General features: G+C 23.2%; 1 protein-coding gene across 11 annotated transcripts in view; it reads left to right on the top strand.

The window, feature by feature from the left end:
• The first annotated feature begins 6731 nt into the window (after nucleotides 1–6731).
• Nucleotides 6732–11498, top strand: part of LOC122851548 (glutamate receptor ionotropic, kainate 2) — a 92354-nt gene continuing 87587 nt past the window's right edge. For all 11 annotated transcript variants that reach the window (XM_044150848.1, XM_044150847.1, XM_044150842.1 and 8 more), the window contains exon 1: nucleotides 6732–7207. The gene's annotated coding sequence lies outside the window, so the exon portion shown is untranslated. The remainder of the gene's footprint in view (nucleotides 7208–11498) is intronic.

Here is an 11498-nt window from a genome sequence, read left to right as displayed (position 1 = left end):
TGAACCAATGAAATGAAGTAAAATTGTAAAAGACAAAAATATAGTTAAATATTTAAAGTTTCTTAGCTTTGCTTTAATTTAACCCAAGCGTAATCTCAACTATGTTTCTACTAGGGCCTAGCAGGTCATTCGTTTTGTGATTAAAAATAGATTGAAACTCGCTTGTAGATTTGCTTGGTTGCAGATGAAAAATGTAAAATAAAAAAAAAGCTCTGTATTTTGATAAGTTATTCAAGTACTGCAGGTAAAAAATATTTCAATGACAAAAAAAAAAAAAAAAAATAATAAAAGTAGTCAATAATTATTACTATTAATAATTTTTTATTTTTAAAGTTTTATATTTTTGTTGATGATATTTTCAACTTTTATTTTTTAATTAAAATATTTTTTAATTTTTAAATTTTATGGTTTATCAAGTTGTTAAAAATATTATGATAATAATTTAATTGTAGCCTCACTAAAATTTTTACATTATAAATTATTAAAATATTAATTAACTAAATGAAGAATATTATTTTGGTTTTAACAATATAAATATCATTTCGAGATAATTATATGAAATAACATGTTCGCGTCAATGTTAATAATATTAGTTATAAAATTAAATTTCTACATTTACTTTTTCAAAGATTATCATTATTATTTTGTATATAAAAAATTTATTTATGTTTATAAAATTTTCCTTTTATTAAAATTTTAATTTATAGTTTTCAACATTTTTATATTTTACTTTTTCATTTTATATAAACATATTTTAATTATAAAATTAAAATATTCAAATTCAAAGTTTCAAAAAGTATAACTGTTTAATGACCAACAAAAAGAAAAAATTCATTAATGAATATTTATTTATTTTATTTATAGTTTAAACTTGAGTAATTCAGAAGTTTTTAAAATAAATTAAAAATCATAGAGTCATTTGAAAATTATATTTCATGAAGAAAAAAAAATCATATATATATTTACAGCTTTGAATTCATTTTTTCTTTCAACCATTAAATTTCTAGAATTTTCATTTCATTACTTTATAAATATATTTATTTATGAAAACTATCTTATGAAATTATTAAATAAATAAAATAATAAATTCTCGGAAAAAAAAAGACATTACAAATTTTCCATTAACTTTATTACACAATTTATTTTAAAAAGTTTGATAATATCCATCCAACTCCGAGACAAATTTATATATAAGTCGTAATTGATATTTTTTATTTTCTAAAATTTAAATTCAGCAAACGACTTGTATTTAACATAGTTAAAAAAAATATTCACAAATTATCATTGGATTATCATAGTTATATTTTCCAAGTATCATAAAAAAAAAAAAAACATTTGTCAATGTTATTTAACACTGATGCAGAGATTGTATTATACTTGGAATAAAGATATTCATTTTAACATTTTAGCTTGCCCAACACTCTCGTTAACCAACGTGCGATAGTAGCAAAATAAGGGATGATAGGTAAGGGAAGTAGCTAATGGAATTTTCGATATTTGGTGTTATAAATCTCAGCACGTTTAACCAAACGGGGTGGAAGTTTGTCGACGGCTGCTTTACTACTCTTTCCTTTTTCGTTTTTATTATTTTTTCTCACTATTTTTTTAATTTTATTTCTGGCATTATTTTAGTATGTATCTTGATACAACAACGATATTGATAATAAATTTTTTTTTTTCTTGTTTAATTTTATTGCCAGTTTATATACCATGATGATATAACTAATATTTTTTTTGTACTTTTTTTTTTTTCTTTTATTAACATTTATTTAATGTTTCACCTGGTTTTTTTATTTTTTTTATTTTTTATTATTAAAAATACATTTTTTTGTCAGTCGTGTTATTCATTTTACGTGTACATACATGAATAAATGTTTATTTAGTGGTTTTATGAATTTTGTAAAGTGATGATAAAACCCATGGCCATTTGATTAAAAAGTCATCGGTCAACCACTAAAATGCTAGAGGGATTTAAAATGGTATTTCGGAAAGGGATATAAAATATCGGTTCAGTCTATCGGGACTCGAGCATACAAAACGTTTTACAGTTAGTGATGTTATATGTTAGTTTCGTTCTCATTACACTCGTTACGCTATTTTGTAATCCTATACTCTTGTTATTCATGCATTTTATTTAAAATTTATTACAACGTAAAATTCATGTTTTTACAAAAAAAGTAAATAAATAAATAAAGTATTAAATTTTATTTAAAAAACTAAGGTTTATTAATTTTTTTATTTATTTATTTTTCGTTTGATTGGCTATTTATTTTTCAGTTGAAAGTTTATTGAGAAATACGAGACGAAAAATGAGGGAAAAATGACTTTTATTTCTTCTGACAATAGTACTTGTATCAAGTGTTTGAAAAAAAAAAGAATAAAGCAGAGATAAAATATATATATATACATAGAAAATAAAAATAAAAGGTGGGTAGTCTTTGAAAAGAAAAAAATTGCCCATGGGAGTTTTTGTGAAAAGGTCGGATTAGTCTGGGGAGCCAAGTCATCTTGTGAAAATAAAAAAAAATATATATAAAAAAATGGCAACTATATTTTACACAAAAAAATGTATCTTTTCTTTGGCTGTTTGTTCCATCAGCCAGATGTGTGGCAAAAAAAAAAAAAAATAATAAAAGCTTTCGTTGGACACGTTTTTATTTTCTGACTATATTGCATAGATGTTGAAATTTTTTGACCTGAATCTTAACAATAAATGTATAAAATGCAAATTTTTATTTTATCACTTTTTTTTTTAGGTTTTTATATTTTTAATTTAATACTTGTTGGATATTAAAATTTATTATTGATTTTTTATTTTAATTAAATATATTAATTTGAAGAAAAAAGAAAAATTTTTTATGATAAAATTGATAGCCATAGAGTAATATGATTTTAATGTATATAATTAAAAATATTAAAATAAAAAATTTAATGACATTTATAAATTGAAATTGAAACATTAAAAGTTGATGATAATATATTTAACATAGTTTAAGTAGTAACATATTTAAGTAGTAAAAAAGTTGAATAGTCAGACAATTTAAAATTCAAAAAAAATATATATATTTTATTACTTTAAAAATATATTTTAGACTTGGTGAGAATTATACTTGCGTGAAATTAAAAGACAGAACATAAATTAGACATAAATTAAAATTTGTTATAGATCTATAATATAACAGAGAATTTCTTGGTAATAATAACGATAATGATTTTGAGGAAAAATAAATATTTTCTCATGGTTTTATTGCTGATTGTACAATGAATCTATCAGACAGTCGTTTGAATTGCCATTTGAAAAACATAATTAGGTAAATGTTGATTGAACTTTGAAGCAAATTACATAAAATGTTCAGTATCATTTAATATACTGTCAGCTTTGTGTCTCGATACCAATCAGTATTCAACAAACGTTGTAACAAGCTAATGGTATTAGTAGTCTTTTATTTCATCACTATTATATAGCAAATGTTCGATTTTAGAAATACAATTTTGCCTTTTCTCTCGTATAACCAATGATTCTTTTTTTTCATTTTTTTCCCCTTGAATTAAACGAACCTGAACGTGTTTCAATTTTATTTTTCTTATTTTTTTCATTTACCTCAGGCTAGTTATTCAAAAAGACAATAACAAATTTTCTATTTTTTTTTCCAAAAATACTAAATAAATGAATTTATATAATTACAATATAAAAAGACAAATTTCAATGTCAATTAATTAAATTTTATATACAGCCAACAATGTAATAATTCAACTTAAAGTCAATAAAGACTGATTTTTTTTTTTTTTTTATATAAGATTGAATACTATATATACAACAGTAGTATTTTATTTTATTTTCCTTAAATACATTTTAAATAGATGAAAAATTTAAATGAATTTACAATTTTTTTTCTTATTTTCTTTACCAACTACTCTGTATTACTAAATTGTTTACTGAAAAATCTTAAGCACGACGATAGAATGACATTACAGTTTAGCAGGATATTTTTGTTAATAAAAAAAAAACAAATAAAGAATGATAAAAAAATAGAAATGCACATTTTATACACCCACCCACCCACTTTTTTCTCTTACTACTATTGACATAAATAAAAGTTAGTAGATGGTTTGTAAAAGAGAGTCCTTTTCAACAACTGCTTCGATTCTCATGCTGGTAAAAGCTTTTTTTTTATTTTTCAATAAAGACTTGAATTTTTTTTCTTCTCTCTAAGTATACATGGTTTTTTTTTTTACCTGTCATGTGTATATTTTATCAACAAGAATAAATATTAAAAAAGATATATAATATTGCCATGTTATTTACAAATTATTTATATTGATATTATTTGTTTGTGTAGTTGCATTTATATCATGTATGATTTAACTTCAAATACTGATTTTAAATTATCAAAAAAAAATCTGTAACGACAATATATTTAAAGCATTAACTTTTGAAATTGCTGAGAATTGTAAATACATCGGATGTCCGATCATGCCACATATATATAAGTTTAGTATGTATTTATAAACTTGGGAATATGGTTTCGATATATACATGCATTTGGTGAAACATCTGTCCCATGGGAAACTGACATATCGTTTGGGGAATGTCCTTTGGTTGATCGAAGTATCTATCTGTGTCTATCTGTTCTAACAGCTTTTGGATATGGATCCTTTTACCATTGAATTCCATATATAACACTCGTTTCAGTTTGTTAAAATCAGCTAACAGTGTCACTTTAACCAAACTATTAAACTTCATTGATTTGATCTGTTTAGCGTATGATGAAATTTCATTACTTTAACAAATAATTAATCATGTTATATTTATATAATAAAATATATTCAGTTTAAAATTTTGTTTGACACTAATCTGTCAATGAGTCATGAAACAAGTCTTTAAAGTTAATCAATAATTATCAAAAAGAAACTAACGTTTTGCAGAAAAAATGATAGTGATTTTGTTTTTTTTTTTTATCATAGGATTCTATTTATTTAAATATAATTATTATAAATAATTTACATACAGTGTGTTGTTGCATATTTTGAAACTCTAATACTTGCAATACAGTTTTTTTTTCTATTGACTTTATAAATTATTATTAAAATTGTAAAACTTGGAATTTTAGTTGATGTAAGTAGAACATCTCGGGTTTTAGTCAGACATTAAAATATAATGTATCAGAAATATTGAAAATTAATAAATAAAAAATAACATGCTTGAATTATTTACAGTAATCATTATTAATATAAATAATTTTGATGGATTGGAAAGCATGAATTTTATTTGTCAGATGTTTCGAGAAATAATTTTAAATATTTAATAATAATATTCGATAAATTTAATGGATTGAAAAGGGTTAATATTATTCATCAGTTGTTCTGAGAAATGACTATTTTGTTATTCAATAATATACTAAAACTGTTTGATTATTTATTGTAATATTCCAAAAATTATTTTATTTATTATTAATCTAATAATCTTTACAGTTTAAAATTATTTCTAGTAATTTTATTAAAAATAAATACTCAATATCATTTCAGTAATAAACAGAGCTGGGAAGTTCGTCTGTTATTTCAGCTTGCCGTAAATACCATGGCAACATGGTGAAATATAGTTAAAAAAAAAGACGATCTGAACCTCGTACATGGAAAAAATGGCCTCAAAAAATGGCCTTATTTTTTTTGGTCTCTTAAAAATGGCCTTAAAAAATGGCCTTATTTTTTTGGCCTCTTAAAAATGGCCTCAAAAATTATTTTATTAATAAATAAAAATAAATCTATTTGTTTACTGGTAAAGTGTTTCAAAAATTAGTTTTCTTAATGTGCATGTAATCTTACTTGAATAATAAAAAAGCAAAACTAAAATTAGAAAAAAAAAAAAAAAATGAAAATAAATTTATATATTCACTTTTATGAAGATTGGAGTTAAAAAAAAATAGAGGTAGAAAAAAAACCAAGGTTTCCTGATTTAAATTTTTTTTAAGTGAAAAAAAAAAATAAAAAATAAATAAATAAATTCCATCAGTCAGTTTGGTAATCCCTTGTTAAACATGCATTGTATCCTTCATCCTCATTTGATGTCCCATTCTTTTACACAAGCCGCAAGCATCTTCACACTTTTCTTTTTTTTTTTTTTCATCTTATTCGCGTTTTTCAAAAATTCTTTTTTCAAAGCTTCACACTGTATACTCTCTCTTGTACTTTTCATTTGACTTGTTTTTTTTTCTCTATACTATAACTACCATTTTACCTTGGTTCTCAACTCCCTAAAATATCCCATTTCAAGTTCCTCCCACTGTTCGCTTTTCATACAGCTGTATATAGCTAGAAAATCGGCTTGGCTGCTGGAGCAAGTGAAATGTGTTGAGAGAGAATGAGAAGTACAACGATAGAGGAATGAAAATAGTGAAAATAAAAAAAAATAAAATGTAGAGGGGATAAAATAGGGGAAAAGGGTAGTTCACCTACTATCATCCAGTCTTTACGATCGATAGAATAGTGGGGTTAAAGTGAAGCTTGGTTTGCGGAATGAAGAGTAAAGAAAAATATATAAAAGCACAGATAGAGAGGGAGAGTACAAAACTTTGTACCAGAGGGAGCTAGTTGTATCACCATCAGATGGGGTTGGTATCGTTGGGGTGGATTTTACGTCAAATGCGATGCTGGAAGAGCATGGAACCTTTTCATAAAATTTTATGGAGAGGGATTTGACACGTCCAAAGTCTGTCTGCAAAACAGTCCAGTTATCAACTTCGTGGCATACTCTACACATCGTTTGTGTATTTATAATAAAAAACTATTTATTAATAAAATCAAAATTTAAAATGATATTAATAAAAACCAATAAATATATTTGAAATATAAAAATTAAAGTGAATAAAGCAAATCATACAAAAATTTTGTGAAAAAAAAAAGTGTTTTGTGAATTTTTTATAATTTTTAAATTTTCATATTAAAAATAAAATATTTTTCATAATTATAAATAAAAAACTAATTATTTATTGACATTATGACTATATGATATATTTTTTTTTAAATTGTTAATTTTTTAATTTGTTCAATTGAAGTTGAGTTTAAACAGTTTTTTTTTTTGCTTTAATGACAGGTGTTATGTGAGTGTCTGTGGAGAGGTCAAAGTAATGGATTGTGAATGGTGACAAACTGGTGGTACCTGTGGTTTGACTGTGACTTTTCGTGGAAGTAACATCACGTCATAAAATCGGTGAGTTATTTATCTATTTTAGAAAAATTAAAATCTTTATTTACCCAAAGAGCACTGTGAATAAAAAAAAAAAAAAGAAATATTCATGTCAGGTTTATTTAGTAATGCATATATTCACTTGGGAATGAGTTAACACATACATAGATGGTTCAGTGATCTTTACTTTTTTTTTTTTTTCGCCTCTGGTATGATTTGCTTTGAAGAGATAATAACCCCACATGATATTTATCAACTTTACCCCCCAGTGGATCATAAAATTATTAAGCTGACGTGTTTAAGCTAACTACCTATTTATTGGGTGTGTTGAAAAAATAATATATTCATTCTTAAATAGATTAATATATACATAAACTATTCCGTTAATAATAAAATTAGTAAATTAATTATTTCTCGAGTGACAAAAGCAATAAGTTTTTGGCTTTTTTTATTCTATCAAAATCTCAGTTTTATTTTCTAACTCTACAATTTTTTATTCAATTATTTTTTTAATTGAAAAATTTTTAAATTAATTAAGGAAAAAAAAGCTAGTATTTTTTTTTATTCACTTATTAAATATATATCACACATGAAATTCCATAACTCTCAGCAATTGCAATTAAACTCATGCATTCCATTTGTCAGCTGCTCCACCCTGGATTCATTAAATTTATGCATCTTTCTACAGTTATTCACAGAATTCGATCTTTCCATATATATATAATTTTTTATTGTTGTAAATATCCACATACTTGAATTTTTTAAATATATTTTATTAAAGTATTTTTAATTTAACAGTCTATAAATTTATAAATTTATAATAATAACCTTAAGCTTCATTAAAAAAACAAAAAGAAAATTATATATGAATAATGAACATTGTAATTATTTAGCGTTTGTCAGTGTGGTAATAAAAGAAATAAAAAAATAAGTCGCACAAGCCCATTATTCAATTTTTTTTCTTTAATAAAATGAATGTTGAAAAAAAAAAAAATCATATAAATTTACATGGATAAAAAATATTTTTTATTAATTGAATAGTTTGAAAAAAATTTTTTTAAAAGTATTTTGTCTCATGGTTGTTTGTTCACTTGCACATTCGTCAACTATTCAGTCTCGTAATTTTAAATCGTATATGATCTAAAGCTCCACTATTTTATTTATTTATTTATTCATTTATTTATATATTTATTCATTTATTCCATTCACTGTTTTTTACGGGCTGAATATACAACAGACCGGTCTGACTTTATAGTGACCAACACTACTTCAATGATACAAAAGACCAAACAACTACGAATTATTTAAGAAAAATCTACATGGTTTTAAATTCTTTTATTCATTATATATATCAAACTTTAATTTCTCATTATTTATTCATTTTATTTTCAACACAAGTGATGGCACAATTTTTAAATTACTTCCAAAAATGTAAGGGTATTTATTATTATTATTATCTTCTTGATAAATCGAGTGTTTATCCTGTTTAGTAAGACACTTCTTATATTACCAAAGGTAATTCCAATTGCCAACTTGAAAAAAAATAATGAAAAATAAATAACCGAGTAAAAAGATCAAAGTACAGTATTTTATTAGAGGGCTTTTTGATTAAATTCGACAACACAAAAATGCTGCACTACAATGTAAACAGAAAAAAAAAATTACGTTTTGTAACAAAAAACTGTTTGAATTACAACAACTTTTTTTGTTGGGATAATTTTCTTTTGACGATATAAGAATTAGAAATAACATTAAAGCTAGTTTATAATAATAGACAGCTTACTAATTTTTAATTACGAAATATATAATTATTTACTAAATGATAGCCACAAGATTATGTAAATGAGATTTATTTATTAATATTTGATACTGATAACATACATTTATCTGTCGGCAATCTGTCATGATCATGTACAAAGATGACAATTAGGTAGCCACAGAGGATTAACATTAAATTTATGTTGCGTGGAAATTTAGCCTTCAAGTTTATTAGAGTATAAATTGCTTGATCCATTATACTTTATATCTATATACACTCGTAGACTAATTATTGTTAAATTAATATGATAAAACGTTATAAATTTTTTTCGGTTAACTAATGGCTTTTTTAGGCTATTAATTTCATTTAAAATACAGAGAGTAATTTTAAATTTTATTAGTATTTTTATTTTGAAGGGCGTTATTTTTATTTATTTAATTTTTCTTTAATCAAACCTTTTTGGAAGCTAAAAATTTGTACTTCGATTGCATATTAAGTTTGAAAAATTCACGCGCACATGTAACGTTGTTTTAATTATCAAATTTTATCACAAAAATTTTATATTTTAATTTCATTTATCTAATCAACATTGTTGAAAATTATAATTCTTTTTTTTTTATAATTTTTTGTTTGATTAAAAGAAGAAAAAAAATTCCAACGAATTTTTTTAATTGGAAAAAATACAAATGTATGCAAAAATTTAAAATTAATTTACGTGTTAAATTTTTTTTGCTTTATTTTTATTTAAAATTAAAAAAAATAAATAATAATAATAATCTACACGAATTACCTTGATTAATGAATAGCGATAAATTTAAAAAATAAAATTAAATCAATTTAAAATTAAAATAAAACTTTAATGAATAAGTAATTTAAATTATCAGTAATAAACATTTAAAAAAAATATAACGAGTGATATTTAATTAAATAATACGTGCAGTTATTATTCAATATATCAAAATAGCTAATGACATAAAATTGAATTAAAAATAATAATAAACACTAAATTATAAATTAAAAACATTCGGATCAGCGTTAATAGTTTATTCGATATAAACAAGTGATGGTGTATAGAGGGGTTGATGATGAACAAGTTGAGAAACTCACTAATGGCACCGGTAATTATTCACGACCTACTTCTCACGTATATAGCATTCCAGTTTTCCCCTGAGAACCCGAGTCAAATGCCTATAGAGGTCATGCAGCTTCAAAGTGTCCCAGCTACTTTTTTTCAAAAAATTTATGGGTTTTTTTTATTTTTCTTTTCATTTGTCCATCAGCTCTGCATACACAGTTGAAATTGAAAAACAAAAAACTACTCAAAGTATATTGAATATATAAATAATATAATTTTTTTTTTGTTTAAATTTTTCATATCGTGTTAGTAATAATAATATAAACTTGATGAACACTACGTGATGACACAAAGCAAAGCAATTTTTATTAATTCTTTTTTTTTTAATAAATAATTTTTTTATTTGTTAAATTAGAATATTTTTTATTTATTTATCACTGTAGAACAATAATTTCAAACTCTACAAAGATAATATAATATTCTAGACTTAGAAATTTCAGTAATTAATGAATCTTCTTAATAAAAAAAAAAAAAAAAAAATGAATCAAAATTCGTGCAAGACAGTTAGTTACCAGGGGCTATGCCAAAAGCGTTGTGAGCTTGTTTATACACTATTTGTTTGAACTATAAATTATAATTATCAGTATAAAAAAAAAATTTTAATTTATATTTTCGTGTCATAAACATTGTATAGCTTGAAAACAAGGTTTTGTCATTAAAATTGTGTTTATAATAAATACAGATATATATTTTGAACAAAAAAGTATGAAAAAATAAAATTTTTCTCATAGAAATTCTTATGAATTACATAATATAAATCCTCACGTCTTGTTGATGATATATCGTAAAGATGCGTGCGTTTCATAGGAAAATTAGTATTCTTGTTGGGTGTTTAATCCATCTTCCAAATGTTCCACAGTCATCCCTCTCTCAATATACAAGATAAGACAAAATATGCTTCATTGACAGTCTTGACATCTCGACCCAGTTCTTATATTCAATTATTATTAAATCCAACCGCTATCAATCAACCACTCACAACATTGAAAATAGAAAAAAAATTCATACATAAAAAAACAAAACAAAGCATTGAAAATTATTTTTTTATTCTTTTATTTTTATTACTTGGGTTGTTGTCATGTTATATAACATGAGAAAAATCATTTTTGTAAAAAATTGAATTTTTTATTTCTTGCTGATTTATTACTATCAAAAAATTCAAAAGTAATTTAAATTAAAATTTATTGTTGCGCTTGATTAACTTGAATAAATAACTAAATAAATGAATAACTAATTTAACAAGTAAATAAACAATCAACCAAATAAATCAAAACTCATTTCTAAATTATCTAACTTTCTTAGATTAAAAATAAATTCAATTAAATAATATAAAAATAAGTTTATTGTTTATAATATTTAAAGTTATTAAACTCAATACACTATTATTATTATTACTACTACACCCTAGTGACACTTAATAA

This window comes from Aphidius gifuensis, linkage group LG3 (genome assembly GCF_014905175.1).
Source record: "Aphidius gifuensis isolate YNYX2018 linkage group LG3, ASM1490517v1, whole genome shotgun sequence".
NCBI classification, from domain to species: domain Eukaryota; kingdom Metazoa; phylum Arthropoda; class Insecta; order Hymenoptera; family Braconidae; genus Aphidius; species Aphidius gifuensis.
This window is presented reverse-complemented; position numbering and strand designations above follow the sequence as displayed.